Source organism: Tupaia chinensis, unplaced genomic scaffold, assembly GCF_000334495.1.
Source record: "Tupaia chinensis unplaced genomic scaffold, TupChi_1.0 Scaffold146650_1, whole genome shotgun sequence".
NCBI classification, from domain to species: Eukaryota; Metazoa; Chordata; class Mammalia; order Scandentia; family Tupaiidae; genus Tupaia; species Tupaia belangeri.
This window is the reverse complement of record NW_006206507.1, coordinates 1,753,005-1,772,202: the sequence shown is the minus strand read 5'-3', so window position 1 is coordinate 1,772,202 and position 19,198 is coordinate 1,753,005.

The window sequence follows — 19,198 nt, the reverse complement described above, 5'->3', positions numbered from 1 at the left end:
CCCAAGATCCCGAGAGGAGAATGGAGGAGAAGGGATTGCAGCATGACCATCCCCCCTGGGGGGTGATTTCTCGCTTTCTGTCTCTATGTCTCTCTCTGTCTGGCGAGCGCACGCGCCCTACAGTGAAAATCTCTCCAAAAAAAAAAAAAAATGGAAACCATGTAAACATTATTAACAAACTAAATGATGAAACTATGGTTGAATTTTCTACATTTCCTACATAAATTATTATAGTGAAAACATTTAAAATTAATTTCCTAATTTGGAGCTTTATTTTATAACAAACTAAAAATTTTAAGTAAAAATAAATTTCAAAGTGACAATCTTCATTACCATTTTTTCTTTTTTAAGCTTGTTTTCTTTCTTTTTTCTTTTGAGAGATTTTTGCTGTAGGGCACACACGCTCGCCAAAGAAACAGAGAGACATTAAGTGAAAAATCATCCCGAGGGATGTCCACACTGCCTCCTCCATTCTCCTCTCAAGATTTTGGGCACACAATGCACACGTGCCCGGAGTAAGTTTTAAACTGCTGTGTCCAGGACTCTGCTGGGTCCAGGACTCAAACCACAGTTGACTACATGGTAGTATAGCAATGTAACCACTGTGCCATCTGTTGTTTCCTTTCCTTTCTATAATGAGTTTTACTCTTCAGGCCAGATCATCTCTACGTTCTTTAAAGCACACATAAGCTTCAACATTTTTGCTGTAACAATGAGTTCTGGCTTTTCTTTTTTCTTCTTCTTAATGCAGTCTCATAAATTCTAACTACAGCTGTCCACTCTGCCTCCCATTATTCTCAATAATCTTAACTAACTGACTTTGAAAGCATATTGCTTTAGCACATTAACTTTTGCTGGTACACCTTTTTCCCACACATGACTCTCCTACCCTGCAATTTTATATCCACTCTACCTAACAGTTTTCTAGGGAATAAATTATATGTGAAATCTGTCTCGTCCTAGTTTTTAAAATCCCTGTAGTCTCTTAAAAGTCTTTTTAATGTCCTCCTCATCAAGTTCGAGTTGACACTGATATTTTCTTTATGTAATACTTTTCTAGTTATCATTTTCTATCTTTGCCTTTATGTTTTACTCCACCTTCTCCCTCAACATTACTTTCCAATAGTGTTTTTTTTTTTTCAATCTTTTTTTGTTGTTGCTGTTCTTAAATTCTTCATGGCTCACTTCATCATTCTTGGATTATTGAATGACATCTAATTCTTTACCAAAACAGTGACCCTTCTACTTATTTAAAGTGTAATAAAATTATATAAATTAGGGTATTATCTGTCACGAATCACACCCAGTTCATAATTAAAGGGTCATTCTTACCTGATCCATCAGAAAATTGCCTGGATTAGGACACTTTCCACATCATATTTTCATCCCTTAGTTTTTAAATCTACCCTCTAAACTTTAAGATCCAAATGGAAAAAGATATGATCTTCCTCATGCCTGTGTCATCTTTATTTATACGTAACAATTAGCTCATGACAAATGCTTAAGAATTATCTATTGGAAAAATATCGGATTCACTTTTTACAACACATGAATTCAAAAGCAGATACAAGAATCCAGTTGTCTTCTACTAAACAAAACACTGAAGAAATTTGATCAAATATTAAATGACCCCTTTCTCACTATTTTTTTTGTTTTAGTAAGCATAATCACTAAATATATTTTATAATGAAATAATTAATTATATATTTATATCATTATATAATGGATTTATTAGTTACATAAATTTATTTAAAAAATTTATAAACTTTCAGTTTTATTTCTAAAATAGTAAGTCAAGGTAGATATACCCTCACATAAATAAAAGCTCTGTGGGATCCTCAATAATTTTTTTTTCTTTTTTTGGAGAGGTTTTTTTTGTTTTGTTTTGTTTTGTTTTTTACTATATGGCACAAGTGCTCGCCAGAAAGACAGAAAGAGAGAGAGAGGCAGAAAACGAGAAATCACCCCCCCCAGGGAGGATGGCCACGCTGCAATCCCTTCTCCTCCATTCTCCTCTCAGGATCTTGGGCACACACGCACACACGCCCAGTGTGAGTTTAAGCCACCAGGTCCGGGACTCTAACCGCAGTCGACTACATGGGAGTCCAGCGACATAGTCATTACACTAATTGCTGGTCTCAGATCCTCAATAATTTTTAAGACTGTGAAGGGATCCTGAGACAAAAAAAAAAAAAGAGAGAGAGAGAGAGAAAGAGAGAGAGTGAGAACTGCTATCCTGGGTTATCCAGATAATCGTGAGTCTCAGCATATGTTAGGTATTTTTTTCAGATTCCCTCAACCTCGTTTTTCTCTGGGGATTTTTGCCACTTGTGCAGAGATCATCTCTGTGTGGGAGTGACTAAGTAAGTAAGTAAGATTTGCTAGTATTTTACTTCTTATTCACACAATACACGTCTCACCTTCTGCACAGGCCTTCCTCATTTAAACTATGGCAGTCATTTTCAAGCTATCTTTGATAAAGGGTCATTTTTTTCCTCCAGTCTATTACTTACTGATACTTTGTAAAACACAATAAAGAAGAATTGCTAGAAAATTAACTGAAAAAATTAGGGCCAGCAAGTGATGTGGTGGAGAAGGTGCTGAATCCCACATGGCCAACTCCAAGGTTGGTTCAAGTCCCACATTCATTGGCTTGAAAATAACAAGTGCATGCACGTGCCCAAAATCTCAAACAAAGAATGGAGGAGACAGGATTGAGGTATGGCCACCCCCCGGGGGGGGGGGTGTGATTTCTCACTTTCCCTCTCTATGTCACTCTCTGTCTCTCTCCGGGGAGTGCCCCATGCCCTATGGCAAAACAAATCCAAAATAATAATACTAACTGAAAAAAAAATAAAAATAAGAGCACACAAAAAGACAAGCCCATTTTTATTTTTACTATTCGATTCAACAACAAAGGTCCTGAGACACATCACTATCTTTTCTGATGATCCCATGGGATTGAGCAACAGTCATCCACAGCCATGGCTAAGTCTGTAATGCACCTTCCTCCCTGCTTTGTTAAATCTGTACCTCCTATTTCTACTTCAATGATCGAATGATCATTGAATTAATCATTAATTCATCATTAATCATTCACCAATTAATCATTCAAGCTTAAACTTATACCAGGCTCTAATTTCTGGGAAGCACAACAAGTAACAGCCAATACATTTTTGTACCTGACTAAAAGGGAGGAGAAATACAGGAGCTCACAACATCCCTATTTCTAATGTTTTTCATGGCTTCTGCTTCTTGCTTTCTTCTTCTACCTCTTGGTCAGTCTGTGTAAGCTGCTATTAACTTGATATAACATCACCCAAACTACATTAGGGCCTTCTCTTCCTCCTCAAGTCCACATCATGCTTTCTGCATCCTAACACAAATCATTCAGCCACAGGCAAAATTCATTTTATCCTTACCATTGAGCCTTAAAATCAGCTACTATGGTAAATTACACATTTATCATAATCCTTAGCTTGTCAATGATGAGACAAGGAAAAAAAGGCGAAGCGATCTTTCCATGAACATTCAATAATTTAGTGACAACGTGAAGAACAAAGTTCAACTATGCTGTTTTCTTTTCATACATCTTTATATTATGATAAAAGCACACAGATGTATCCAATCGAGATGGTCAACTATAATAGCATAGTGCTATGATTCCCATGACAAATATTATAACAGATTAATTATGGTAGAATGGAATATGTGAGTGAAAATAAAAGTTACTTGCAGAGAGAGGTGAAGAATTCTCCCTTAGAAGTACTATGAACACAGTAGGTACTCTAAAATGTATGATAAATGAAAGAACAAGTACATAATTATTTGATCTAAACTTGGTATTTTTACAGTCTACAAAAACTTCATATTATTCTGCTACAATAAAATCACCTGAAGGTTTAATCATACAGACACCTAGAAATCCTCTGGATCAAGGGAAATAGTTTTAATTTAAAGACAGTGCAAAGTTTAAAACATGCAGACAAACATACACACACACTTACCCTCAGTCAACAGTCAACATGACAGGTAGATTGAACTCATTTCACAGAAAAACAGTATAAACATACTAAGTAAATTTCACACTAAATTTCCATCTGCACATGTATACTCATTATAAGTAAATATATCAAGAAGCCTGAAGGTTTGGAAAATGTCTTCTATAAAAATTATCCCACATTGGCCTTTTAAATTATTCTGGAAAATTCTGAGTATGCATTTGACCCCAGAATATATAAGCAAAGAGTACAACCATATATGCACCTAAATTGGAAACATAACTGGTCAGCTATGCAATAGATGAAAATGTCATTTCATTGTATAAGTATAGTTTCATGAGCAATTGATAACATATGCCAACTCTATGAAAGCATTTTAGACAGCAACTTGAAAGACCCTGAAATTGTAAAGGGAACAATACCGCTTAAAACAAGCAAGATCATTCTGAGTTGAAATAACTTAAAAAAGATTAGTGATGTTATTATACCAAATATGTTTTTAAAAATACTCTAGAAGTTAAACTACTGTGAAACTATAAGATGGGGGTTTTCAGACTTGCAACAAACCATGCAAAACTGTGCTGTTCAATGCTGTAATCACCAGCCACAAGTGGATATTGAAATATGGTTAGTTCAACTGTGGAACAAAATGTTTAATTTTAATTAAATATAATTAAATTTAAATTGTATTCAATGCTGATTAATTTTAAATTACATTTAATTCAGTTCATCTGAATTATTTTAACTTTAATTGTAAAGCAATCCTCAATACAGTTATTATAAAACGTTTAAATATATTTGGAGCAACCTGAGTATGTAAATCTACTTTATAATGGTAAATTCTGTGAAATCTAAATGTATACTGTTTTCCAGTGAAAATAGAATATTCAAACTAAGATGTGCTGAGTCACTCAATTGTTAGCTTTGACGGAGAGTCAAGGACAAGTTAGTAAATAATGGTGTTCTCAAGCCTGGCGCACCCTGGTAAGTACTTGTTAAAGATTAAGAAATAAAATAATAAAATGTCCCCTTGAAAAATAATAAAACAGTACAGATAAGCAAACAAAAAATGTTGTAAAAGAAAGTAGTTACAAATTGAGAACAGCAGATGGCATAATGATTACATTGCTAGACTCCCACATAGTCAACTGTGGTTCGAGTCCCAAATCCAGCAGCTCAAAACTGACACCAGTCACGTGTGCATGTGTGCCCAAAATCCAGAGAGGACAATGGAGGAAAAGGGACTGTGGCATGGTCAACACCCCTGGGGGATAGTTTCTTGCTTTCTATCTCTCTTGTTTCTCTCTAGTAAGTACACATGCCCTAAAGCAAAAATCTCTCAAAAGAAAAAAAAACATCACAACTTGAGAAAGGAATGTTGGTTGTGGTTGGGCAAAGAAATCCCCAGTTGGTATTATAGATCAAAGGGAATGTATTTAGGGTTAAGCAAAATAAAACTAAAGGTAGAAAAGTTGAAAATTTTTGTCTTGTTTTTTAGAAAAATCATAAAAAAGATCATACCTTTTAACATTCCTCATAACTAACTGTTGTGGGAGGGAGAGCAGCCCATGGCATGGTGGTTACATGTGGCCAACTGACCAGGTGGTTTGAGTCCAGGCTGGTGACTTGAGAAACACACCAGATGCTATTGTGAGTGCACGCTCAAAATTCCAAAAGGAAGAACTGACAAATGGCATAATGATCACATCGCTGGACTGACTCCCACATAGTCAATCACAGTTCAAGTCCCAGACCTAGCGACTTATAACTCAAGCTGGGTGTGTGTGCATGCATACCCCAGATCCCAAGAGGAACGGAGGAGAAGGGATTGCGGCATGGCCATCTCCCTGGGGGGTTATTTCTCACTTTCTGTCTCTCTGTCTCTCCAGCGAACATGCACGCCCTATAGCAAATATCTCTCTAAAAAATAATAATTCCAAAAGGAGGGAGAGATGGAGGAGGAGGGATTATAATGTGAGGATACCCTATGGGGGGATACTTTCTCACTTTTCCTGTCTCTCTCTGATGAGTACAAATAGTACAGATTAACAAACAACAACAAACAAGTGTTTGGGAGTTAAAATGTGCAAGGTATTAGCCCTTATTACATACTGCATGGTGATAGATGATAACTATTCCAAAGTAGAAAAGACCTTTTTTAAAATTATTTTATTCAACTATTTATTTATTTATTTATTTGTTTATTTATTTATTTTAATTTGACCAAAGAGGGACAGAGTGAGAGTGTGTGTGAGAGAGAGGGAAAGTGAGAAAGCAAGCTGCCAGCTCCAGGACTCAAACCACAGTCGGCCATGTGGGAGTCCAGCACCTTTAACCACACACCACCTGCTGGCCCTGGAAAGATTTTTTAAAAATAAAAATAAAAGCTAGTTATCCCTAGAAGGTACCCTGATAAATATCATCCTAAGTAAATAGATTTGGAATGTTCTTCAAATGCAAGGAATAGAGCATTAGACTACTGAAACTCACAAACACTAGACACCATGTAAAAGTTTAGAAGCAAAATTTTTGTGCAGAAGAACATCATATCCAAACTCGGATTAAAACACTCGATTCTGTATTTTGTTTACATGTCCAAACAGACATGAAAGAATGAGACATTTAAAAAAATGGCAAAACTAAAGGGAAACATCAAAGAAATTAGACATCTTCACGATGAACAGATAAACAATGCCTAGAGTGTTTCAAAGTCTGTTTTAAAAATACAAATAAAGGGGACCAGCAGTTAGTGTAATGGCTATGTCGCTGGACTCCCACGTAGTCGACCGCAGTTTGTGTCCCGGACCCGGTGACTTAAAACTCACACCAGGCACGTGTGCGTGAGTGCCCAAGATCCCGAGAGGAAAATGGAGGAGAAGGGATTGCGGCGTGGCCATCCCCCCTCAGGGGAAATTTCTCACTTTCTGTCTGTCTCTCTCTGTCTGTCTGTCTGGCGAGCACACGCGCCCTATAGCAAAAACCTCTCAAAAAAAAATACAAATAAATATGAAAACAGCAACTGGCATAATGGCTATGTTGCTGGACTCGCATGTAGCTGACTGCAGTTCAAGTCCCTAGGCCTGGTGGCTTAAACTCACGCCGGGCATGTATGCATGTGTGCCCAAGATCCCAAGAGGAGACTGGGGGAGAAGGGATTGCAGCATGGCCATCTCCCTTGTGGGGTGATTTCTCGCTTTCTGTCTCTGTGTCTCTCTCTTTCTGGGAAGTCCACATGCACCCTATAGCAAAAACCTCTCAAAACTAAAAAAGTACAAATAAATAACATAAAGATAAATACCATTTTGTTTGAAAAATACATTTCAAGATAATTAGTTCAATTACCCATTCAGTGAATGTTTACCAGGGACTGGCTTCATGTTAGATGCCTTAAAAGTAGGCTCCAGAACAAAGAAAGCCTAAGGAACTGTCTTCATAGGGAGTCACAGTATGGTAAGAAAAACAATATTAAAATGATAATAGAAGGTAATAAATACTTTAATTAAAACATGGCCCTGAAGTATAGAAATTGTTATTACAGTACATGTGTTTGAGTATACTATGAATAAATGTTTATGTATATTGCTTGTATTTCTAGACTTAAGACCAGCTGTACAAGGGGTCTTAAAAAATTCATGGAAATTGTATATTATGAAAAAACTATGGATGAACTTTTTTAAAGATTGATAGATTGAGAAAGGCATATATTTAAGGGTTTTTTTTTTTTTGCAGCAAACCTCACAAACTTTCTGAAGTCTCCTCATATTTGTATAAAGTGCTATGGAACTACTACAAAGAATGTGCCCCGTTCCTGAATAGGAAAAGAGGAGAAATGTCAGAAAAGTTTTTACCAAGAAAATAGTGCTTACAATTAGAACCATTAAGGAATTTGGGAGGCAGGCAATGGAGGGATGTTTCTTGATTGAAAGACTGATAAAACAGACAAGAGAATACAAGCAACCTACCAGTTAGGTATTCTGTATAGCCCAGAGCACAGATTGGGTGCACTAAAACTTGAGTAGAATAGCAGTTTCTCCCCCTTTGAAATTTTGTTACAAATAAACTTAAAGGTGGAGAAAATAATAAAATTTTTAAATTTAATTATCCTCAATTTTACTATCATAAATAAACACTTTAGGTAATTTGTCTATAAATATATATTTTGAGGTAGATAGATCTCATAGTGACATATGCTAATCTTCACATTTAACTTAACAAAAGCATCTTTGTAGTCAAAAGTATTCATAGATGTCATTTTAAATGCCTGTGTAGTAATAACATAAGTATAAATATTTCACTATTGTTCATGTAGGCTCTTTCAAATGTTTATTATGTTTCTTTATTGTTAAATAAATTGGAAGTTATTTTCTTCTTGGAGATTAAGTAAAATTACTAGGCAAGAAGCATTTTGAGTTTTCTTTCTCTCTCTCTCTCTCTCTCTCTCTCGCTCTCTCTCTCTCTCTCTCTCTTTGCCAGAGGGCAATGCACTCACCAGAGAGAGGAGAGAGAAAATGAGAGAAAGGAAAAAATATCTCCAATGAAGTTTGGTCATGGTACAATCCTTTCACCATTTCTTAATTCTGTCAGGATTGGGGCATGCACACACAGGTGTCCATGTAGGATCCAACTCCTTCAACCCCTAGGCCACAGGGCCAGCTCTTCTTATAGTATATTTTAAAACTTTTTTTATTAATATATAATTACACATGCTTGCAGAGGTACTAATGATTTTTTAGTACATAAATACATTGCAAAATGATTAAATCAGGCTAATTAGTATATCCATGATCTTGACCATTTGCCATTACTTTGTGTTGGGAACATTGAAAATCCCCCTTTTTTAGGTACTCTGAAGTATACTATAAGTTGTTCCTAACTGCATTCTCCCTACTTTTAGTACTTTTAGTATTTTATAACACTAGGTATTTTTCCTTTCATTTATCTGTAATTTTGTTTCTAGTAATTAGCATCCATCTATTCCCTCTCCCCATCCTGCCATCTTTTCCAATGCCTTCATCTCTCTATTTCTGTAAGGTCATTTTTTTTTCAATTTTTATATATGCAAGAAAATATGATATTTTTCTTTCTGTGCTTGGTTTATTTCACTTAACATAATATCCTCCAGACCTGCTCATTTAAACTCAAATGACCAAAATTTATTCTCTTTTATGACTGCATACAGTTCCTTTGCATGCATATACAACATTTTCTTTATCCATTCATTTGTTGATGGACACCTAAGTCAATTTCATATCTTGGCTATTGTAAACGGTGTTGCAATAAACATTGGGGTGCAGATATCTTTGCAACATACTGATTTACTTTCCTTTGGATATACACCTACTAGTGAAATTGCTAGATCATATGGTAGTTCTATTTTTAGCTTTTTAAAGAACATCCATATTGGGGCCGGCAGGTGGTGTGATGGTTAAGGACACTGGACTCCCACATGGTCGACTGCAGTTCAAGTCCCAGATCTGGCGGCTTGCTTTCTCACTTTCCTTCTGTCTGTCTGTCTGCCTCTCTTTTTCTCTCTGTCCCTCTTTGGTAAAATTAAAATAAATAAATAAATAAAGATAAATAAAATAATTGTTGAAAAGAACATCCATATTGTTTTTCATAGTAACCTAATTAATTTTATTCCCACCAATAGTGTTAAAGAATGCCCACTGATGCCAGGGACAATGTGGGAGGAGGATGAGACATGGCAGAGGGTTGGGGATGGGGACTCAAGGATGGTAAAACAAAAGGCAAGGTATGCAGGACATAAGAATTGGAAAATTATTTGCTGAGAACATGTATGTTGATATGCTTGATTGAGCCAATGCACAGTGTATTTTGGATGGAAAATTCATTTGTGTGTTGTGATGGTGTATAGTGAATTAATGTAGAGAATGAATAAATTTAAAATAAAAAAAGAGTGCCCACTGTACATGCCCTCATCAGAATGTTATTTTTTTTCTTTTTTTTTTTTTTATAACCGTGGTCATTTTTACTGTGGTGAGATGATATTTCATTGAGAGTGATTTGAATTAGCAATGCTGGGCATTTTTTCATATATTTTTTGGCCCTTGTATGTCTTCTTTTGAGAACTTCTTTTTTCAGGTCATTTGGCCTTTTTTTTAAAGAATTATTTTTTATTGAATTTTATTTATTCATTCATTTTTTTTAAGAGGTTTTTGCTATAGGGCATCTGCGCTCGCCAGAAAGACAGAGACAGACAGAGAGACTGAAAGTGAGAAATCATCCCCCGGGGGGATAGCACACCGCAATCCCTTCTCCTCCAGGGATCTTGGGCACACATGCATATGCACCCGGCGTGAGTTTAAGCCATTGAGTCCAGGACTTGAACCGTGGTTGACTACATGGGAGTCCAGCCACAAAGCCACTATGCCAACTGCTGGTCCCAATGCTAGCACTAGAAAGGGACTTCCAAATATGTTTTTATGAGAAGCCCTCATTTTAAACATGAGGAAGAGCCAGACAAGTGAATTTCCAAGGTGCTGCAGCCAGCTGATGGCATGCCTGTGACTCAAAGCCAATTTCCTGCCTCCCAACTGTCCTAGGTCCCCCCAAGAACATACTTAATACTCCATCTTTAGGGAGTGGCCTTTGTAAAGACATGTGATTCAGACACATGATTAGACATGGATTTAGACATTTCCTTCAGTGGATACAAACATGGTGAAAAAAGTGAGTAGAGAGAGAGGGGGGGGAGGGAAAGTAAGAAAGCAAGCCACCAGGTCCAGGACCTGAACCGTGGTCAACCATGTGGGAGTGTCCAGTGCCTTAACCACCATGTCACCTACTGGTCCCTCATTTGGCTATTTTATAATCAGAGCTTTTTGGTTTTGTTTTAGGTTTCTGCTGAGTTATTTGAGTTCCTTGTATATGCTGGTTATTTTATTTTATTTTATTTTTTAGAGAAAATTTTGCCACAGGGCACATATGCTTGATAGAGAGACAGAAAGACAGAAAGCTAGAAATCACCCCCAGGAGGATGGCCAGGCCACAAACCCTTCTTTTCTATTTTCCTCTTGGAATCTTTGACACACACACACGGTGCTTGTCATGAGTTTTAAGTCACCAAGTTTGGGACTTGAACCACAACAGACTACATGCAAGTTCAGCGATATAACCATTATGCCATGTGCTGGTCTCTATATTCTGGTTATTAATTTCTTTTTTAAACAGATAGCATGCAAATGTTTTCTCCCATTTTGTGGATTTTCTCTTTACTCTGTTTTCTTTGCTATGCAGAAGCTTTTCAGTGTAATATAACTCCATTTGTTAATTTTTGCTTCTGTTGCCTGTGTTTTTGATGTTTTGTTAGAAATCTTTTGTCCACATTGATGTCCAGAAGTGTTTCCTCTGTTTTCTTCTAGCAACTCTTTGCTCACACCAATATCCAATGTATGTTTTCTTCTAGCAGCTTTATAGTTTTAGGCTTTATGTTCAAGTCATTAATCTTAATCTACTTGGAGTTGTCTTTTGTATATGGTAAGAAATACAGGTTTAGCTTTATTTTTCTGAATATGGCTGTCCAGTCTTTTTACACTGTTTATTGAAGACACTGTCTTTTTCCCAATCAGTGTTCTTGGCAACTTGGTCAAAAATCAGCTGGCTATATTTATGTTGATTTATTTCTGTGTTCTGCTCCATTGATCTATGTATCTGTTCTGAAGAGAGAACTCAGAAATAAATCAACATAAATATAGCCAGCTGATTTTTTGTTGTTACATTAATAGGTCAAATCAACATAAATATAGCCAGCTGATTTTTTTGTTGTTATATTAATAGCTGTATAGTATACTTTGCAATGAAATAGTATAATTTAAGCTCCATTTTTTTTTGTTGTTCAGAATTGCTTTGGCTACTTGGTGTCAGTTGTGACTCTACACAAATTTTATGATTGTTTTTTTCTGCATCTATGAAGGATTCATGGTATTTTGATATGTCTTGTATTGAATCTTTTGGTAGTATAGACAATTTGACAACATTGATTTTTTTCAATCCAAGAACATGACATATCTTCAAATTCTTGTGCATCTGTTTTAATTTCTTTCAGTGGTTTAAAATTTTCATTAAAGATATTTTCTACCTCCTTTGTTAAATTTATTTGTATATATTTAATTCTTTTGTGGCTATTGTAAGTAAAATCTTTTGCACTTTTTGTGCAGTTCATTATTAGTGTATAAAAATGCTACTGGTTTTCATATGTTAACTTTTTATCCTGCAACTTTACTGAATTCATTTACCAATTCCAAGCCCTTTTTTCTTGTGGCATCTTTAGGAAAAGTTTACCTCCTCCTTTTGAATTTGGATGTCCTTTATTTCTTTCTGTTGCCTAATTACTCCATCTATAAAATCTAGTACTATGTTAAATCGAAGTGGTGAAAGAGGTCATAATTATCTTGTTTCAGTTTTTAGAGTAAAAGCTTTCAGCTTTTACCTATTCAGTGTAATACCAGCTGTGAGTTTTTCACATATGACCTTTATTGTATTTATGTACATTTTTTCTATCCCTAACTTACTGAACATTTTCATCATGAAGGGATGTCGGATTGTTCCAAATGCTTTTTCCACATCCATTGAGATGATCATATGGTTTTGGTCCTTCATTTCATTCATAGGTATATCACATTTATGGATTTGTGTATTGAATCTTCCTTGCATCCCTGGGATAAAACCTAGTTAGTAATGGTGTATAATCTTTACGACTGTAGTCAATTTGGTAGAATTTTTGTTAAGGACTCCTATCTCTGTTCACTAGGGATATTGGTCTGTGGGATTTTGTTGTTGTTGGATCTGTGTCTGCTTTTAGTACAAAGGTAATGCTAGCTTTATAGAATGAATTTGGTAGGATTACTTTCATTTTAATTCCTTGGAGTAGTTTGAAGATCATTGGTATTACCTCTTCATTACAGGTTTTGTAGAATTCGGCAATGAGACCATTTGGCTATTTTTGTTGGGACACTATTGCTAATTCAATCTCATTGGTTGTTACTGGTCATTTAAAAATATCCTAATATATATTATTGCCACAATGTTCACTGGAAAGGTCATACCAATTTACAATGCAAACAAACTGAATATAGATGTGCCTATCTTTCCAATACCCTAATCTGCATTTTTTTTTCTATTGACCTCTCAGGCAAAAAAATAAAGCCTCAAATTTTATTTTCATTATCTGTATGACTAAATGTTTTCATAAATTTATCAGCCATTTTTTTCACTTTTTTTAATGTCTATTCACATTAACTATTCATTTACATATTGGGGTGTTCATTTCTTTTATGAATTTCAGGCTATCACAGGTTGTCATCTTGTTATCAATCAGGACTGTCGTTTGCTCTTGAGTCTTGATTCTGATGGTTCAGAGATTTAAAAAATATATATTAGTCTTAACTTTTTTTCCTAGAAGGCACTGTGCTTGCCAGAGAGAGACGGAAAGAGAAGAGAGAGAGAGAAAGTGAGACTCACCCCCCTGGAAGGATAGCAATCCCATCTCCTCCAGTCTCCTCTTGGAATTTTGGGCACACATGCACATGTGCCCTGCATGATTTTCACGTCTCCAGGTCTGGTATTCCAAGAGTCAGCCATGTGGAATTCCGGTGCCTTAACCTTCATGCCACCTGCTGGCTCCAACAGCCTTAATATTTATATAATAAAATCTATTATTTTCTTCTACAATTTCATACATTGCCTAATATTTGCCTTTTTATGGTATTATCCTTATCTATAACTCTCCCAGGTATTTTACTTTTGTATACTCTTTTTTTTCTTTTCCAGCTTTCTTGAGGTATAATTAATACAAAAAATTGCTGAATATAGTACTTGTATAACGTATACAAGTTGGTAAGTTTGGGCATATGCCTACATTTATATTACCACCATCACAATCAAGGTAATAAATCTTTATCAACTCCAACAGTTTGCTGTGTTTCTTAATGGTATTATTTTCTTAATAGACAGAAATAAAATTGTATGTAGTTATGTACAACATAGTGTTTTGAAGTGTGTATATATATGTGTATATATATATATACATTATAGAATGGTTAAATCTAGCTAATTAACAAATACACATTGCAGAGTTATTTTTGTGGTGAAAACATGTAATATTCTACATACACTTAACGTCTACTCCATATTATTCATAAATACAATATACAGTATTATCATTAATCATAGTCATCATGTTGTACAAAAAAATCTATTGAACTTACTCCTCTACCAACATCTTCCCAACCTTCCAACTCTCTAATCACTTAGCCTCTGGTAACCATCATTCTACTCTGTTTCCATGAGATCAACTTTTTGCTGAGTCATTAGGAAAGCCATAATGCATTTTTGCATAGAAAAATACATCATGACTTTCCCAACAACCTAACAGATTTCACATTAGAGTGAGATCATACAGTAAGTGTCTTTGTTCTGACTTATTTCAATACTACCCAATTTAAAAAGGAGAAAAGTATAGAGGTTATGTAACTTTCACAGACACTGTTAGAAGCCTACCTGACTCTGCAGTCTCATTTTATCTTTAGCCTCTCATTCCTATGCCCCATGGGAAGTGGCCTTCTTTCAATTCATTAATGCCAGAGCCTTAAAACATGTTCTATCCTCAGGACCAGCAGATGGCGTAATGGTTATGTAGCTGGACTCCCACATAGTTGACTGCAGTTCGAGTCCCAGACCTGGAGGCTTAAAATTCACACCAGGCACATGTGCCTTAGTGCTCAAGATCCCAAGAGGAGATTGGAGGAGAAGGGATTGCACCATAGCCATCCCCCCAAGGGAGGTGATTTCTTTCTGTCTCTCTGTCACCCTGTCTGTCTGGCAAGCACACACGCCCTATAGCAAAAATCTCTCAAAAAAAAAAAAAAAAGTTCTACCTTCAGTCTAGACCAATCTTTTTAAACAGAACATAAAAAATTAAGAGCTGGGTTTTACTATCACACAGACTTGAATTGAAATCAGTCCCACTATCAACTAGTTATATAATTGTCATGGTAGTTTCACATATCAACTGAGCCAGATTATTAAATCAAACACTAATCTAGGAGATGCCATGAAGGTATGTATAAGATGTGATTAAAGTCTATAAGCAGTTTAATAAGAAAGATTATTTAGATAATCTGAGTGTGCCTGATTAAATAAATTGAAAGGTCTTAACAGAACTAAGGCTTCTCTAAGGAGGAAGAGAATCTGCCAGTGGACTGCAATTTTAGCCTATTTCTGAACATTTCAGCTTATCCTTCCTGACAGCTGGCTTTTCAAAAATTTGGGACTTTTCTTGCCATCTCCCACAATTGCATAAACCAATTCCTTGCCAAAAAGAAATGATCTATTTATCTGTGTCTGTATCTCTATATGGGTACATACACACAGCGAATAAAACCATAAATACCATCACCTTTGAAGCAAAGCAGTGGGATACACTTTCATACTTGTATGACTTCTTTCTCACCTCAAAGTTTTTCTAGATACTAATTTTTACCAGAATTTATCTGAAGGATATAGTGGAGAATGCTAGACACACATGGTATTATTCTTCTTAATCATATACTTTACTGAGAATACCCCAGATCGAAGTTCAAGTCCCTGTCCTTTCTGCCGTGACTGCAGGAATAGTGGAATATAAACAAACACTATAGGAGCAATTTGGATGCCTGCCAATATCCAGCACCTTTCCTTTATTATGCTTACATTGTCTGCATGATAAACACCAACAGGTGATAAACAGGTAATTTTGTGGTAAAGAGACTAAGAGCCATATTTCCTGGGTATGAATCCTCCTGCCTGGCTCCTTAACAGCAATTCCCTTGAAAAACATAACAATGTTTTTGATTCTAGGTTTTTGTCAGCAGTAAAGTAGAACTAATACAGCCACACACATTTCTCAGGGTTGTTATGAAAAGTAGATGAGCAAGTCTGTATGAAAAACACTTTGCAAACTTTCCATGCACTGTGTACTGTAAGTTGTCATAACTATTTCCATGTCAGCTTTTCCCCTTGCCTAAGCATAATTTGTAACCCTCATTTCTGCTTGGAATGCAAATGTTATGGCAAGCTAGATAAATGGAGAGGTTTAATCATCACATAATGGGGCACATTAATGCGATAAGGATGGTTATGCTGGCACAATTACTGTGCCTTATGTCAGTTTGGTCCCAGTGCCAATCAAACCTTTTATAGACATGCCTGTGTGTGAGAGTGTATGTTTCATAAATTTATGTTCTATATTATTAAGTACTATTTGCCAAAAATGAAACAGGCTCTGAGAAACATATTCCTGGGATATCTGATTATGCATACTTTGCATCTAAGTGTAGGAAAACTATCTGAATTACATAGTGTTTTCTAGAATTTAACTCTTCTTTGTACCATCTCAGTAAGCAGTTTTTCAGTCTCAAAATATTTTCATGTATTTAAAAATGATAAGGATAGGTCATCATCTATACTCTATTCAAATCGCAGCAGAGAACAGCACTCAAATTAAGCTCTGAGAGCTCTCTCTCAGGGATGGCTTTGACTCTAGCAAGAATTTTCTCTACTCACCTTTTCCTTTTGATTATAATATAGTAAGAACCAGGATCAGAGACACAATACTTGATTAGTAGAAGACTACATAGGTTGTAAAGAGTTACCTATGGTCATGAAACTTTTTACATTATAAAATATTGATTATAAACCATAGTCAAATTCTGAGGTCTACTATTGTAACTATAATAAAGTATTGTTCATATCTGTATAAGTTATTATTTTTTAAGATTTATTTATTTATTTAATTCCATTTGTTATTATTGTTTTTTAATTTGACCAGAGAAACAGAGAGAAAGAAAGGGAAAGTGAGAAAGCAAGCCGCCAAGTCTGGGACTCAAATGGTGGTCGACCATGTGTAAATCAGCGCTTTTAACCACCACTCCACCTGAAGTTATTTAATTTCTAATCAAAACTTTATTTTCTTGTCAGGAGTTTGTATCAATATATGTTTTTGCCTTACTACAACAAGAAGTAAGGAAATTTAAAACTCTAGAAAAATAGTATGATAAAGCAGAGATTTATGCAAACCACTCCCATTTCAAACAGGAAGTCACTGATTTTAAGAATAAGAAAATAATCAATTCTAAAAAGTATAGAGACTAATTATGAAGCTGAAAGAACACTATAGCAGAATCTTTAAAGATGTAAACAATGACAATAACCATTCAAGCAACTAAATGCATTTAAAACGGTTTGCCTCTGGGGAGATAAACTGAGGGAGGGATAGCTCAGGAGAATATTGCTTTATCTTACAGGCCCTCCTGAACAATTTAACTTTAAAACATTTCTGTCCACAATATGTAAAGTTGCTAAGACATGTTCATCATATGTGTCCCAGCCACCTCATACTTAAAATCTCCATATTGGGACCAGCAGGTGGCATGATATTTAAGGATACTGGACTCCCACATGGCCGACAGTGGTTTGAGTCCTGGACCTGGCGGCTTACTTTTTCGCTTTCCCTCTCTTTCTTTCTTTCACTCTGTCTTTCTCTGGTCAAATTAAAATAAATAAATAAAGTTAAATAAAATAATTCTTTAAAAAAAGTCTCCATATTGAGTTCATTATCATCATTCCCCAACAAGCATTGCCTCCTAATATGCTTTAGCATTAATAATTCATTCATTTACTCATTAATTCAAAAATTGAGTACTGGGACCAGCAGTTAGCATAATGGCTATGTCACTGGACTCCCACATAGTCGACTGCGGTTCGTGTCCCGGACCCAGTGGCTTAAACTCACACTGGGCGCATGTGCATGCGTGCCCAAGATCCCGAGAGGAGAATGGAGGAGAAAGGATTACGGCGTGACCATCCCTGGGGGGTGATTTCTCGCTTTCTATCTCTCTGTGTCTCTCTCTCTCTCTGTCAGATGAGCGCACGCGCCCTATAGCAAAAACCTCTTAAAAAAAAAAAAGAGTACCAATGTTAAGCTATTATGCTAAGTCCTGGAGATACAATGATGAACAGGATAGACAGGGCTCATTCGCTCATGAAGTTTAAACTCTAGTAAGAGAGACAGATAAAAATAGACATACACACACACATGCACATGCAAGCTGGAAATTAAAATCATTTTAAGCTATCATAAATGCTTTAAAAGAAACAAACAAGGGGCTGAGCAACAGAATATTAAGGACAGACTGTCATGACCAGTAGATGGTGTAATGGCTATGTTGCTAGACTCCCATGTAGTCGAATGTGGTTCGAGTCCCAGACTCAGGGCTTAAATTCAGCACGGCGTGTGTGTGTGTGCGTGCCCAAGATCCAGAGAGGAGAATGGAGAAGAAGGGATTGTGGCGTGGCCATCCCCCCCGGGGGGGGTGATTTCTCACTTTCTGGCTCTCTGTCTCTCTCTTTCTGGCAAGTGCATACACCCTATGGCAAACCCCCCCCAAAAAAAAAAAAAGATAGACTGTCTTTAGCTATTGGGTTGTCGGGAAAGTCATGACAAATTTTTGCATTGAAAAATAAGTCATGACTTTCCCAACAATCTAATAGATGTGTGGGGAGGTCGATCATTTACTCTGAGGCCTAAAGAACAAGTTGGCCATATATAATGGACATTTGTCAAATTTATGGCTACTCAGTATCTTTTTGTACCTTTCCTTGGAATTCCCAAATTTCCCTATTTCATAAGCCAAAAAAAAAGAAAAAAACCCTCAGTCCTAATAGAGAACAATATGGCATTGTCTAAGAATCTATTACAACTAGTCAAAAGAAGTCAATCCTAAGAGATCACAGATTTTATCATTCCACGTTTATTAAATGTTCAGAATAGGCACATCTATGATGAAAAGAAAGTGTATTAGTTTCTTAGACCACTGGAAAGGGGTAAAAGCAAGGAAAGAGAGAATAGGGAATTATTGCTAATGGGCGCAGGAATTGGGGAGGAAGAGATACAGATTATTCTAAACTTAAATTGGGGTGATGTTTACACAACTCTTTGGGTTTGTTTGTTTGATGAAAGAAAGTATAGCTTTATTTAAATGAACAAAGTAAGGCGAGCAGGTGGCTCATGGTGAAAAGACCTGGTCTCCCTGAACTCTGAATATGTGAAATCTCCAGAACTGGTGGAAGCATAACTCACAAGCCTGCATTGCCTTTTTTTTTTTTTTTTTTTTTTTTTTTTTTTTTTTTACACTTTTTTT